General features: G+C 38.9%; 1 long non-coding RNA gene across 1 annotated transcript; it reads left to right on the top strand.

Annotated features, from left to right (window-relative positions):
• The first annotated feature begins 5,778 nt into the window (after positions 1–5,778).
• On the top strand, positions 5,779–9,976 carry LOC124867583. The gene is made up of 3 exons (XR_007038105.1): positions 5,779–5,917; positions 7,429–7,814; positions 9,585–9,976. It is a non-coding gene; the product is annotated as an uncharacterized LOC124867583 (long non-coding RNA).
• Positions 9,977–11,161: the final 1,185 nt, after the last annotated feature.

The following is an 11,161-nucleotide window of genomic DNA, read 5'->3' as shown; positions in this document are numbered from 1 at the left end:
TTCGGTCTGAGTTGTGTTTATTTTTATTAGATTTTCCTGATTTCCTCCTTTTATATTATTTTTTAATCTATTCAATTTTGGCCGTGGGCGAGACACTGTCTTAAAGGTGCGTTCACACCAAACGCGATTTCTGCGAAAGGAGCGGCCAATTTACATGTTATCCCTATGTAGAGGCGCGTTCAGGAGCGGAGCGGCGCGGTGCGAAGGACGCGACGCAGAAGGCGCGGCAAGCGAAGAGGGAGCGGAGTCAACCAATCAGGGACTGGATGTGGCTGTGACGTAGGGTGAAGGACCAAAGTGGAGAAGAAGCAGTTGTCAATGATGGAGGACCAGATCATAGTGGTGGTGTGCGGCAAGCCAGAATTGTATGACTCAATTACTTTTACCGAGACAAGTACAGAAAAGACCTGGCCTGGTTATGTTTAGGCACAAATATCTTAAATTTAGGAGATGTGGACATTAAAAATCGGCTGTTTTTTTACTGAGCTGAGATTTATTTACTCACCGAAGACAGATGGACAGACGTTCAGCAGCGGGGATACAGTGCCGGTAAACCGCGGTGAAGTTAGTTTGAAGTTGGATGTTCAAGCTCCGCGGAGTTAGCGGCATCTAGTTCACGGTTGATCCGATTCAGGCACTCAGATTTTCCACGATTGTTTGGTACGGAAACTTATTGACGGTCCTTAGTGAACCACCGCGCGTCAGAAGAGGGAGCAACAGAGTGCAGCTAGCCGAAATCTGGGTGCCTGACTTGGATCGGCCGTGGGCTGGATGCCGCTGGCAGTTTGAGTGTCCGGTGTCCGGCTTCGGGCTGGCTTCACTGCGGTCGCCGGTAGTTGGCGTCCCGGAGGCCGATTCGTCTCCCAACGCGGGGCAGCAGATCTTCGAACTGGGTTCTGGATAGACGGAAGTACCGCTGAAATCGACCATCATCCAGACGCAGCTCCTGGAGTAGGTGGTGGTAATCTCTGTCACTGTTCCCGTCCCTGAAGAATCTGATGAACCCAGGGACATTGATGTCGGCGGCGTTTTTCGGCTCTCCACAAGTAAAACACCGTAATTATCCGTGAAATCCATGTCCAGCATGTTCAGTTGAAACCAGCAAGCAGCAGATGGAAGCTCCTCCTATTTAATGACGTGGCGAAGCGTTGCCGCTTGTTGCCAAATGCCAACGCGGAGTTCACGCGGAATGTGAAGCGGGCAAAAGCACACAAATGAGGCGAAAAATTCACAGAAATCGCGTTTGGTGTGAACGCACCATAATAGGGTAATGGGTGGGTAGCAGTACAGAAGCTGCAGAGAGGAGTGTTAAACTACGACCCTGCTTCCTGGTCTGAACCCTAGTTTGTCAGAGTTTTGGAGAACTAATAAATTCGGCCAGATTCCTAGAAAGAAGAGCAGCTCCATCCAAAGTGGGATGGATGCCGTCTCTCCGGATCAGACCAGGTTTTCCCCAAAATGTTCGCCAGTTATCAATGTAACCCACATATGGTTTTAGCTGTTGTGATTTAGTGTTTTTAGGTTTGGCTGGTTTCTTTACAGCTTTTATTCTCAGTTTTGCATTACTATCTTCTAGCCCGTGTCAGGGTTCATTCAGAAAGGTCATTATGTGAATCATAATTCTTAAAATATTGATAATTCAAGAGTTCTCAACATTTTAAATTGTACTGCACTTATTTGAAACTTAAAACAGCACCTAAAATGCCATGTGTTAAAAAGGCTGCTTCTCCAGTCACTCATCCCTGACTAATGTTTTGGTTTTTAACTCAAATGTGCTTCATCACAATGTATCAACTGTTTTTTAATTAGTTTAATTGTGTTTTGCAGATAATTTTGTGATCTTGTTGCTATTTAGCATTCCTATGGGGTGATTATTGGTCAGAGAGGTACATATTTGTCTCAAATCATGGGTTATGGCTTGTTTTTGCAGATGTGTTTGCCAGTTTAATGTACTTTTTTCCAAATGAGCAGTCAAGTTTCACTTTTGTTTTGGATTTAAAAATCCCTTATACTTTTGGATTATGTGGAAAGAGAGCTGCAAGGTTTGGTGCTTTTGTCCTGCTGTTGGGAGGAGGGTCAGAGTCTGACACACTAGATTAAAGAGTTGAACACTATTACAGTGACGAAGATCGAATTTTAAATATTGTGATATATATAGTGTATTGTGATAAATCCAAGCCATATCGTCATATTAATTTTGGTCCATATTGCCCAGCCTTATATATCATTAGTTGTTTTTTCTTTGTCCAGTGCTCCACATGTATGAATGTGCAGTATACATGCTCGTAGTGTAAATATGTGTGTGTGGTACATACCGTATACAGGGGCAGTTAGGTTTCAAGAAGACCGGCTTGGTTTGGGCTACATTATGTTTCTCTCCATTGTTGCTCTTTTCTTCTGTTGTGTTTTTATCCTATCCCATTATCTCACCTGCTTGTTTAAATGTATCCAACATTAAATGATTAAACAATGCACACATGATTTTATCCAGATCCACCAACACACACCCACACTGTTCTTTGTTCACACCACCTGATGGATTTCGTTTGACTGCACCGGTTCTTTGCATTTTCCATATAAACACAAAGGCTGCACCTGTAAGATTTTGTTCAGTGTGTGAGTTTACTTGCAAGATAACTTCCAGGAGTTTACTTCCAAGAAAAGATGAGCTGCTGTGGTGTGTTTTGCTTGATTTGTCCACTGATCCAAACCAGACTTGTTTTATCCCACTTTCAAATTTGTAAGTAGATTGAGCTTTGAGGTTGTTTAAAAGAACCTACAGGTTTATTTGGTTAGTGTTAGTTTCCTGATTGTGACATTTGACTTGAAATCTGTGATGAGGTTAAACAGGACAATACACTGTACATATTTTCTACAAACATATAATCTTTTGAAAAGTTTCTTAACTCCAGTTGAAAGTGAAGGAGAGAAAACTAATTTGTACGAGTTGCTGGGATGGGATAAACATCATTAACCTGATAATGTTCATTTAAATCATTATGATGAGGCAACAGGGGGAAAGAATAACATTGGGCTTTTGCTGTCAAGTTGTTGACATTCTCAATGAGAAAAATGGGAAAGCAAAAAACAGGAATATCACACAGATTAACTGTGAACAAAGACAATGAATGTTTTAAGAGTGTCACAGTGAAAGAGAGAAAATTAGGTAAAACCAAAGATTACAGCATGAAAGCTTCCACTAAAACATAATTAAAAAGCAGTTTGAAAAATATTTAGCCTTCAGCATAACTTACATTGCAAGTATTGGAAAAAAAAGAGGCACAAATAATCACTTGTACTTCGACAAAGAATTCAGGCATTAATTTGATCTACCAGTTTGCCCATTGAACATGAGCTGATCAGGCTCTGTGTGCCTTCTTATGACTGGTTTCACTAATTAAATGTTTAGTAAACAAATGGAAAGGATGACAACAGCCAGTGGCAAAGCAAATGAGCTAAGATTACTCATTTTATTTAATGCCACACAATTTTGCTTATATAGTAGATTTTCACTTTGACTTCCACTTTAGTATAAATTTGCAGGTTACTTGTTCAATATATTAGTTTAAAGGTTATAAATACAACTTGTCACCTGGCTGATAAAAAAGAAAAATGTCAGTTTACCCCAAAATTGTATAAATAATGTGATATATATAAAAAAAATCACATTTAAAGAATACACATGCACACTATTTATAGACTACTTTTTATACATTTAGATCAAATTAATCCAGTAAAAAAAGAACAACTAAACACGTGTTTTCACACAATAACTGCCTTATCTTAATCCCTGAATTTATACTTTTGTTAGAATGCATACAGTCCAAAATAGCAGAGGAGTATTAAGCAGATGGTTAATTAAAATAAAAAAAAAGCTTGGTAGCAAAGCTGAAGAAATGAGTATTATTTTCCCATTTCATGTAACAACCATCGTGGTTAGATTCACTAAGCATTGGGCACTTCAGCCCCCTCATTCCTCTGAAATAAATGGAACTGCCTAACATGAGCTGACAGGAGCTTTAAATGTACAATCCGTTGGTTTTATAACGGGAGCAAATTAATAAGTGAATGTTATCTGTAGGAAGCAGATCATGGTGCTTTGCCAGGTCTTTTCATTCCTTTACCACTGCTTTTTATTTGCACGAATGAGCACAGAAAAATAGACAAATCCTCAAGTCTAAATCATATTTTGATATGGATATGTCACACTTTATAGGCACATGCGAATATAATGCAGCATGTGTATTACTATCTGCTTATTGCATGTGGATAGGCATGAGGCATATGCATGTATTGATTTATCCTAATGGTTGTGCAATGTGTTAAGATTATTTCAGGGTTGGTCAGGAGAAAAACACGTTGATAATGACTGGCACATTGATGGCCAACAGCATGTAGTCTTTTGCTCAATACTAGCGATACACTTAAAGAGACTGCAATCAACAAGAAATGTTTCTAAAGGATGGCAGCTGAGAAAGAGAAACAGAACGAGAGCAAGAAAAAGAACAGCTTCTTAAGGCACCTCAATCAGTCCATCATTAGGAGAGTAATGAACCAGGGTCCACTGCTGCCAAGCAACCAGAGACTCACCAAAAACACACCACATGCACCTACAAGATAAACATAAAAAACAGAGATTCCTAAAGCACTTACAATCTGTCCCTGCCACCTGCTATTTAACCAAGAATCATACTTATTTACAAAATGCGAATAAACAAAAGATATTATGTAGATTATGTAGAGTGAAATAAATAGATTTGTTTGTTAGTCAAATCTGTTTTTCCGGTATGTTCCAGTCTGCTTGTGTTCTGTCACATACCGTCAGTGTTGAACAGTTCATGCAACCTGCTTTACATAAAAAATACCAGAAGAAGAAACATTCTGTATAGCATTTTTTCATTATTGTTTTATTCTAAACCCTGTTAATAAAGCCAGTTCTTAACTGCTTTTAGAAAAGGAACCAGTTTGGTTTTCTGCAACCAGGGAGGCAGTCCAGAGCCTCGATATCGCATCACTATAAATTTCTCGACATACTCCTGAGTAACGGCAAGTGGAACCACTCCTCCCCTCTTTTTTTAAATTGAGGTAACAAACTTTTTTTTTTGTTCTCCAATGTATTTACAAATAAAGAAAACAATTTAGCCACACTCTTACTTCCGAGTTTGTTTGATCTAAACTCAACCAGTGTGCATCAGTGTGATTTGAAATAAAAGTCGCTTCATCTCAGCATGATCTCTTCTGTCTAGGTTTTCAGACATGTACAGAAAAGGTCTAATCAAAAGAATCTGAATCTGCTGTTGTGTTATAACAGAGTTGCATATTTCTCTCTCAATGGAAATCAGACAAAATACAGTAGAAAACTGCCGTGTGGCAGGTGGCAGGCAGTTATCTCTTACTCCTCACCACTCATAGAAAAAGCATGGCAGTGACTTTCAAACTAAATCTAGCTGTAAACTCTAAATCAGTTCATTTAGTCACTATACAAGTGAAAAAAACTAAACTGAAAAACAACATTTTTGACAGGATTGGAACTCAAAGTACTTTTAATTTTTTATGGGCTGGACGAATTGCATGCCATGTGAGTGGTGAAGGATGGTAGGGATGGGATGGAGACGAGCATTAACATTTCACCCATTAAAATATTATTTATCTAAGAATCCTGGCAAACAGAAGCCCCGATATCACCATCCAAATGCATTAATGTTATTTTAAACAGACTGTGGCGCAGCTGTTAGCACTGTTGCCTTGTAGCAACAAGGGGTTCCGTTGGAATCCCGGCCGGGCCCTTTCTTCATGGATTTTGCGTGTTATCTATATGTTTGTGTGGGTTCTCTCTGGGTACTCCGGCAAGCAAGAGCCTTCGGTTTTGGAGACACAACAAACTGATGCCATGGAAGCATGAGAAAGTATTGTCAAGGTAAGGTAATATTAGGGGACCTTTAAGTCATATGATAATGTTTCTGTTGCAGATACTTCAGTAGCAGGTCAGTCAAGCTGATTGTAGGATGACTTCTTTGGGTGTCAAGCTTGACTTACATACAGCAAATGTTAGATCTGATTGAAATCTGGAAAGTACAATAATTTGGTTAACACCTTGAATGTAAGATATTCATCAGTTGTTTTAGCAGTGTTAAACGGTAAATAGGAATGGATCTATAGGATTACAATTGGCAATCTAATTTTTTGTTGATAGTCTTTAAAACTTGGACTTAATCAAATAAATAAAATCACAATAGAAAATCATTAAATATTTTTGAAACACTATGACTGTCCATGGGTGAAGTTTATGTTTTCTGCTGCTTCCTATTATTACTATCAGAATTATTACCATTCAGTCTTCTCATTTTTAAGATGCATCTCATTGCCAACATAGATGATTCTGCCTCAGTGCACTGACAGAAAACATCAAGCTAACAGCTAACCAGAAAATATTTTGTACTATTGTTACTTGATCACTTGGGTAATCCTGAAGTAAAATTAGTTACTACACAAGGGAAAACAACAAGCAGTATTGCAAAATATTATGGTAACACTGCTATGATATGTCTGCATAACATGGTATGATTGATTTAATTCAGCAGCGGGTAAAAAAAACAAGTACAGTAAATTTTGGTTGTTTTTACAGATGCATTTAGTGCATTTCATCATGAGCAGAAACTATTTTTGTCTGTGGCTGTGCTTACTTGTCAGCAATTGTCACCAACAAACCACCCCCTGAGGATGAAGGTTGGGCTGACATTCTCTTTCAGACATCACACAAACGCACATTTTTGAAGTGTGTCATTTTCTCTTCAGGAATCCGACAGCCATAAACACAGCTAAAAACTTCTATAATCCTCTACTGGAGAGGACGTGGAGTGGGCGTTTATGAAAGTGACTTTGTGTGTTTTGGTTGATGTCAGTTTTCAAAGCTTACTTTCAAGCAGGTCAGACCCATGTTAGCTGCAGCAGTGTCATAAAGCTCCCTACAGAATAAATGCTTTGTGTATTGAGTGACTGCACCTCAATGCACCCTTCTTTTCCCACCTTCTATTGCTTATGCATTTATTCATAGACTATATATATAAAATTAAAGGAACACTTTTTTTTAATCAGATTATAATATCAAGTCAGTTAAACGTCTGGAATATTGATCTGGTCAGTTAAGTAGTAGAGGGGGTTGTTCATCAGTGTCAGCTGTTTGGTGTTAATGAAATTTACAACAGGTGCACTAAAGGGGCAACAATGAGACAACTGCGAAAACAGTAATGGTATTGCAGGTAGAGGTCAAATTATTTTCCTCATTTGTTGACTGCTTTTCAGTAGTTTTGCATTTGACCAAGGTCAGTGCCACTACCTGGACCATATAGAGGTTACAAAGGCAGTCCAACACCACCAGGATGGCACATCAATACATGCCATTGACAGAAGGTTTGCTGTGTCTCCCAGTACAGTCTCAAGAACATGGAGGAGATTCCAGGAGACAGGGAGTTACTCTAGGAGGGCTGGACAGGGCTGCTGGAGTTCCTTAACCCATCAGCAGGACCGGTATCTGCTCCTTTGTGCAAGGAAGAACAGGACACCATTATAAACATACTTCAAAAGGGTGGCCTGAGGGCCCGAAGTCCTCTATGTTCTTAATGTCCAGCACTGTGGAGCTCGACTAGCATTTGACAGAGAACACCAGAATTGGCAGGCTCGGCACTGACGCCCTGTTCTTTTCAGAAATGAAAGCAGGTGAAGTCTGAGCTCAAGTGACAGGCATAAAATGGTCTGGAGAAGCTGCAGTGGATGTTATGCTGCCTGCAACATTGTTCAGCAGGATCAGTTTGATGGTGAGTCAGCATTGGTCTGGGAAGGCATATCCATGGTGGGACATACAGACACACACGGGAAAAAAGATCGAACCCTGACTGCCATGGTATCAGGATGAAATCCTTAGACCCATTGTTAGACACTTCGCTGGTGCAGTGGGACTTGGGTTTAAAACCATATTTAATTTTGTTTGGTTCAGTTGAAATATTTTTTTTAGGAGATTTTCATAATCAACTGGTTTTAAGTTGGTTTTAATAAACCTGATTTAGGCTGTGGGCATTGTACGTCTTAGTGAGATGATGGGTAGGTAACCTTACAGAAGCAGCAGAGAGGTGTGTTAAATTACAACTCTGCCTTCTGATCTAGACCCTGGGAAGTTGCTGTGTTGGAGAACTAATAAATTCAGACATATTACCAAGAAAGAAGAGCTTTTCCATCTGTCTGGATCATATAAGATTTACCCCCAAATATTTGCCAATTATTCATATAGCTCCATTGTTTTCCTTAGTAAGAATATTGATAAGCATGCATGGTATGCTTATCTCCACATTTGAAGGAATTCCTGTATGTCAGCAGCACAAAGTTCCTGATTTGCCTTATGCTGTAAATGTTCATCATTGTGTCAGCATTTTTAGAAAAACTGTATGAATAACAAGATATTGCAGATGCCCCTTTTTGTCTGCTGAGACAGTTTCTGAAAAGGTCCATCACAACTCCATCTTTCCTACCTCTTATACTAGATTGGATCTGAACATTTCAAAGTAGTGAAGTTTTCTTTCAATGCCAGAAACGTTGCAATTTGAAATAAAAGCAGAACCAAATTGATCTGTCTTTGTCTTGAAAACATCAGTTGAATGAGAGACTTTGTTGATGTGCTGCTTGGATTTAATTACATTTTTAAAAACTGTATATTGAGAGCACTTGAGCAACATTGTACCTGACATGGTTGTAGCTGTTTCTCCTTGAGAAACCTTTTGTGTCCTATTGTAAATTATTTGATGCACAGCATTTTATTCAAATTTTTGTTTAGGAAGATTTAAATTCCTCTATGGTTTCCAGTTGTATTGCATTCTTAACAGTACTTTAACAGCAGTTGAAAACATTTTTATCTGAGTGAGCATTCCCTGTAAAAAATAAACTGCATGATATTGTAGATCTTTTTATATTCTAATCCAAGCCAGTTACTGTCTATTGGTGATTGCCTGCTTGAGCTATTTAAGTGTGGGTGGGTCAAAGTGCTATATACAGGTTTAGTTCACTTGATTACGGATTATCCTTGTTAATATTATTGTGGGTGCAATGTTTTTATTGGTAAACTAGACTCTCTACAATCCTGACAAATTTAAAAAACAACAACAGCAAGCAGCATAATATATTCAATATTATGCGCATCCTAACAGGGACATATGGGCTTAGGATTCATGAGTTGGAAATTTCTAGGCTAACACCAGCAGTTATCTGCAATGAGGACTGTGATGAGCACAGGCATGCAGAACTGGCCAGGTGGCTCTTTGGAAGATGGAGCCAAAAGATGAAACCACCTTAGTGTCAGCATTTTAATTTGATCTGCCATGTGCACATATGTCTTTAAAGTCTGCGGGGAGTCCCTTTGCCATTGATGTTCTTCGCCAGTGTTCTGCAGTCGTACAGGTTAGCACTGCAGGCTAATCTGTAGTGAGTCTCTCCCAAACCCCTGTGCCAAGTAGATGGCAGAATGAGTGATCTTCTCTTTCCTCTGATCCATGGCCCTCAGATGCCCACAGTTTGCCAACTATTCATCTCCTTTGTAGTAGGTGCCAAGATGCCCAGACGGGTAGAGGAGGAGCACAGGGATCCAGAGCAGCAGTGGTCCTCTCCGGCTACAGTGTTTGAAGGCAACTGCAGCCCTTTCAGCGTGCCAAATTGTTTTGGGGCCCAGAGCCCATCATGTGTCTTGGTTTAACAATGCTAAACAAATAATTTAAGTACATATGAATGTAACTTGATCCAATGTGTTACGAATTATACAACCAAAAACCACAATATGTGTTGTCTTTACCTTCTATAGAAGGATATTTGCATTTTTGCAACATATGAAAAAGAAGAATGTATTTTGACTAAACATTTTATTTTTGAATACTGATGCTTTTAGAAAATGTAATTAAACTGTTACATTACTGCAGATGCAAATGAGCATCCTGATTATATAGATTCCTAAACAACAGCCATGGCTTGGTTACCATTTAACAATCCTGCTTGATTGTTTTGCAACATGCTCTTATTGCATACTTAATTGTCAGACATAGTTGAAAATAAGATCAGCCATAATAAAATCAAGGGAATTTTTATACGTATGATGACGCAGTTTATTTTCATTGCTAACAAACATAACTTTACATCTATTCCTGCTGTGTTGTTTTGATAAATTCCCCAACAATAATCTTATACTAAGCTGAGGAAACAAGTACTATTGTCTCAGGCAACAACCTTTCTGTGAAAGAAAATTACATATAAAAATCTTTTTTGCAGAGCACAGAGTGAGTCATGACCATGAAACACAACATCTCATGCATCCATTCAGTGTCAGAACAATTCCACCATTAGAGCCGTGTGAAGAGCCCTTGAAAGCGCTACACTGTCGATGGAGTTCTCACTTTTCCTTTGCTCTCCACTCCACAGCCTGCCCACATTAACTCTCCAGCCCATTGAGCTGTGATTAGAAAAGCCTCTCTGCGTTCAGAGTTTGCAATCATTTGACCATAATGAATTCCAATCACTCCCTCCCCTGCCCTCTGCTCCCACTTGTAGTCGAGAAGTTGTAAGAGGGAGAGTGGAGAGACAAAGAGTGCAAGGCAGTCAAAAAGACTGAAGAGTTTAGCAGCAGAGTCATACATAGTTCAGTTCAGTCCCTGCTTTTAATAACAATGACAAATATTAATGTCTACCAAGAGAGAGTAATTAGTGTAGAATATTCACAAAAAGGACAAAAAGCAAATGTCCATGTATTCAGGAATTAGAAGAGAAGATGTGCTTTACTGAAGAGATTAAGTATATCTCTTTGTGTAGCTCAGAATAAGCAAAGGTTTACAAAATGAAGCAAGGATGGCTTATAGCAAAACAAAACAACTGTGATCTCAAAGTGACAGTTAAAATGTGAAAACTTTGCCAAAAGGAAAGAATACAGAGAACAATCCTATGTTTTTATCTGATCACTGTATTGGATAAATGAGCTCTATTGCTTTAAATGTGCCTAAATAAAACACAAATGGAATATATATTGTTCTCCCCATTTTCAGTAAAACTTAGATTGGAATAATCTTACTATTTTAAATAACCACAGTGATATGGCTGAATATATGCCATCAACCGAGCAAAATACATGGCACAT

The sequence above is a fragment of the Girardinichthys multiradiatus genome, chromosome 4 (genome assembly GCF_021462225.1).
Source record: "Girardinichthys multiradiatus isolate DD_20200921_A chromosome 4, DD_fGirMul_XY1, whole genome shotgun sequence".
Taxonomy (NCBI): Eukaryota; Metazoa; Chordata; class Actinopteri; order Cyprinodontiformes; family Goodeidae; genus Girardinichthys; species Girardinichthys multiradiatus.
The sequence above is the reverse complement of the archived record's forward strand: the minus strand, read 5'-3'. Positions and strand labels throughout refer to the sequence as shown.